Source organism: Eptatretus burgeri, chromosome 7, assembly GCF_056783735.1.
Source record: "Eptatretus burgeri isolate ZD-2024b chromosome 7, Ebu_testis_v1, whole genome shotgun sequence".
NCBI classification, from domain to species: Eukaryota; Metazoa; Chordata; class Myxini; order Myxiniformes; family Myxinidae; genus Eptatretus; species Eptatretus burgeri.
The window spans coordinates 38,347,188-38,352,187 of record NC_140967.1 but is presented as its reverse complement, the minus strand read 5'-3'; positions in this window follow the sequence as shown (position 1 = coordinate 38,352,187).

The following is a 5,000-nucleotide window of genomic DNA, read 5'->3' as shown; positions in this document are numbered from 1 at the left end:
ACCACAACAATATTGTGACGTCCACGGGACTTGAACAGTCCCGCCAACGTAGAATGAGCCGAAACGATGGAGGCGGTTTATTTATTTATAACCCAAACATGGCGGTTCTAATCGCTCTACCGCAAACGGGACGAGGAAGGTGGCACGAGTCACTTTTCACTGAGTTGATGATGTTTATTTGTTTTTACTATTAACCAGAAATAACAAGACTCGGCAAGAAAAGGGATCCGGGGCGATTCGACGGGATGGTGTGGGATCGGGCGTGGGGAAAAACACAGACAATTCCAATGAATATACAGATCTCAAACCCTCTAAGGCGCCAAGCACACGCACGCGCACACACACACACACACACACACACACACACACACACACACACACACACACACACACACACACACACACACACACACACACACACACACACACACACACAAAACGTAGCTATTTCTGGTGGTCAGGCTGGACCGTGGTGTGGACGCAACTGTCCCTGGATCGGCGTCGGACGAGCTGGCCTTGCTCTCGTCAGGGGGGCAGGAGAAACCGTGGTGCTGTCGACCTCCTGGTCTTGGCCCAAGTCCGCTCACAGCCGCCAGGGAACCAGTTCTGGCGCCAAGTTGCGAGCAGGAGAGGGAGGCAGGTCCGCCCGCCGTTCGACCCCGTACTCCTAGTCAGCAGAACCCCAGAGCCAACCAAGGTGAGGCACGAGGCTCAGCAAGGCTCCAAGACACGATGAAGAACACGATCGAATCAGCACAACAACAAGCACGCTCTCCGCGCAACAGCCTCCACACCAAAAAAACATGATCTTTTTGTCCCGATCTTCTTCCTCTTCCTTTTCGACCCCGAACAGAAACTTTTTATCCTCCTGTCCTCGTCACTTCCAATCGAGCCGTTTTTTGACCCACCGCCGTCGCCTTCTGCCAATCGTAATCACGGGGCGGAGCCATCCGCTGCACTGTCCTGTGACGTCACGGCCAGCCTCCAGGGACTACTAAAAGGGGTTTACGCAGACACACTTACCCTATCCCGTGTCCCTATCTAATTACGTGACAATTATCATTTCCTCCTTGAAGAAATGAACATTTACTAGACAACTTATCACCACTGAATTGCTACTTATTACATCGAGATCCTGGTAAACTCGAACAGCATGGCATACCTAATTAAACATCCTAATTACCCTTTGAATGCATACCCCCCCTCAAACGTAACACTGCCCCCTCCTCTGGTACCGCAGCTCCTGCAAGGTATATCACAGGCGCTACCGTACCAGCCTTAACACTTACTGACTCACACCTAATTAACCTAACGAAATAAAGTAGGAGGGGCAATGGGCAGCGAGTCGCAGCTAACTTACCTATCCTGCTTAATGTACTACCCCCTTATGGCCTTATCCTCGCCTAAACAATCATTCGTTTTTTTATTTTTTATTTTATCACATGAGAGCACTGAGCGAAGTTGCACTCCATCTTCTGGATCATCGCTCTTGCCCAACACTCTTCCAGTGATCTGGGGAGGGGAAACAAAAGGTTCCACAAAAACACAACACTTATACTTTACATTCCTACTCTAAGCCTTAACGACACTATTCACAGGATATTTACACTTGACCGCCTCCCCCAGTGGATGCTAATAGACCCAGCGTTACCTGGGGAGACAATTTTCAAATTTCCTTGCCCCAAAATTATGCGGACATCATGCCCTTGCTGCACATGTCAAGTTGTGCGGGATCGAGTGGGACTCATACATCTTCACAACACTCACACCATGGTCATCATCACATTTCTAGGTCATGGTCCTCATTTTAATCATGCAGGCTATATCCCGTCATGGCCGTGGGGTGGGTTACCACAAGATGATGGGGGCATCTCAGGTGCAACCATGCCCACAGGTAAGCTTTAGTCCAACCCAGACGTTTCTCCGCCCCGCTCCCTTTGGTTCCCTCCCCCCTGGTAGCCATCAGCTCTAATCCCGTACAACACTCTGGAAGGGGTCTCACTGGCTCCTCTGGCCTTCCTGGGTCGCCAAGATCCTACCCGCCTTGGTCGCCCAACCAGACCCTCTCCCAGTTGCCTCCAGACACTGTCAGCATTAGCCACCAGGTGGTGAATCTCCTTGAAGGGGGTTGCAATTCACGCTCACCGTGAGCTTCAGCAATCCCTGTGGACAAGCACATCATCCCCACCCACAAAACCCACATGACTCCCCCACCCCATCGGCTTTACATGTGACACCTGCATTTCTAACACTTCACCGACCATGACCTTCCCTGTTACCACACCATGTCCAATAAAAAATCAATGTGTGCACCATACATTTCACTTCTTAACTTAAAACAACTCACACAGCACTTCTCACCCGATCCACGCACCAGCCATTGGACAGCCACTTGTGCCCGCTTTGTTACCAATTACCCACTGTCCCGATTGTCACTCTAAAACCCAGCAGAACTTACAAACCCATGCCAATTTTCCCACAATTCATTTTTTCCACCAAAGGAGGGCACTTCGCCACAATCTCAGCAGCCGAGCATGGCCGTATATGCTCAGCCCACTCTAGTCTCCCCGACCCCCGACAGTGATCTCCGGACCCGACCTATGAAAGGGCATCTCGGATAGACCTGGCGGTTCAGCAGGAGGATTCACCCTCTCCGAGTCTAAAAGTCTATTGGAGGGTCCCTCCATCGCCGGGTACCGGCAATATCGTTGCATGTGTCCTCTTCGCCCGCACCGGAAACAACTCCCCATAAAAGGCCCCCGTGAGTATCGGTGTCATGTCTCTTCCAGTTCTGGACCCCCTCGGCCATAATCGAATTGCTCTATTGGCTGGGCTGGACCCCGCCGCTTTGGCGCACTAACTACAGGATTACCCTTTATCAAACTTGACAGTTTCTGGCAAATTTCCTGAAACATTTGGGTAATGCCAATTTCTCCCAGCCCCCCTCCCTGATTCTGGATCTCCGCCTGTCGGATCGTCACCGATGGCCTCTCTGGCACCCGACCCGGCCGCCTCCACGAGGCCAGCCTGGCCGCGCACTCGGCCGCTCGGTGAACGGTGGGTGGATCCTGTAACTCCACTAGCGCTCGGACCTCAGGGTCAGGAAGAGCAGCTAAAAATTTCTCTAGTGCCAGTCTGTCCCATGCCTCCACTGTAAGGTCCCGATACGCGATCCTGACTGATTGGTAAATGTCCTGTGCCAGCTCATGCACTGTCTCACCTGGCTTTAATCTGCGGTGCTGGAGCTGGGCCCGCACCAAATCACAGTTTGCCGCGAACCCAAACCGACGGCTCAACGCCTCGCAAATGTGGGAGATGGTCAACATCCCCTCCGCGATCACGTTTAGCACATCTGCGGCTGGTCCCCGCAACGTTGCCACCAAATTCCCTGTACGTTTCTGCTCATTCCACCCGTTTAGTTGGGAAATACACTCAAATTGCGTCAGAAAAGCTTCAACGCTCCCTGACCCATTGAAATTTACCAGGGGGATCACTTTTACGGTGGCCCGCTTCTCAGTTTCTCCCTTATCCGAATCCAGCCCAGGGATCAAACACCCTTGTGGCTGCGTATCCACTTTCGGAGCCCACTGTGGCTAAAGATGTTTTGTGGTGAGGGTCTCATGGGTCAATTTTGCCTCCTGTTCCAAACGTTGAATGGACCGATTCACCTCTTCCCGCAGGATCTTCTGGGCCCGCACAACCTCCTCCAAGGCTCCGACGCGAGTTTGTAGCTGCTCCTCAACCAACCCGGACACTCTACTTACAAAAGACGGCTCTACCAGGCCTTTATCCAAGACTTCATCTTGGCTCATAATTTTATCTTGTTCGTCCAAACGAGCCTCCAATCCTTTTACCTCCTCCACCAAATTCATCCCTTGCTTCCTCAGCTCTCCCCACTCTTCTATTTGCAGCTGCATACGAGCATCCACACAGGCACGATGACGCTCCAGGCTTTCATCCACTTTATCAACCCGAATGTTCGTTGCATCAATTTTATCTACCAATTTTTTTCGTATATTTTCCCCCTCCAATGTAATTTCTACCTTTGTTTCCTCCAATCTATCCTCGAATTTGCTTTGTATTTCTCCCAATTTAACATCTACACACTCCTGCATCTCAGTTTTCATTTTCTCCATCTTTCCCCCAATTCATCCCTCATTAAATCAATCCGTGCACCCAACTGTTCCCCCATTACCCCCAATCGATCCGCCATCTCTGCCCCCTGTGCCGTCATTTTTTCCCTCTGTGTCACAAATTGATTTTCCATTTGTGCCGTCATTTCTGCCATTTGTGCCACCTGTGCCGTCATTTTTGCCCCCTGTGCTGTAATTGCACTCATTAAACGTTCCAACATTGTCCAGATCGTCATTGTGCCGGTTTCCGGCGCTGCCGGTTCCGTTACGGGCGATGAAGCATGGTCCACGCTTGGAATGGGGGTGGTTCCAACCCTACCCCCGTCTCTCCCTTCTTCCCCCGACTCGCTCCCAGACACGTGGCCTTCCTCCTCAAACATCTGCACATCCGCCATGGTGCAGAAGTCCCGTTTGCCGCCAATTAATTTAAATTTGAAAAATCCCGCCAAAATTTTCCGCGCTCGCGCGCTTTTCTGTAATAATTTTATATTCCAATTCGTGGCGAGATTTTAATTTTGGTATATTCTCCCGATACCAAATATAATTTAGAGGGGTTCGAACATCCAACACCCTGACACCAATGTGACGTCCACGGGACTTGAACAGTCCCGCCAACGTAGAATGAGCCGAAACGATGGAGGCGGTTTATTTATTTATAACCCAAACATGGTGGTTCTAATCGCTCTACCGCAAACGGGACGAGGAAGGTGGCACGAGTCACTTTTCACTGAGTTGATGATGTTTATTTGTTTTTACTATTAACCAGAAATAACAAGACTCAGCAAGAAAAGGGATCCGGGGCGATTCGACGGGATGGTGTGGGATCGGGCGTGGGGAAAAACACAGACAATTCCAATGAATATACAG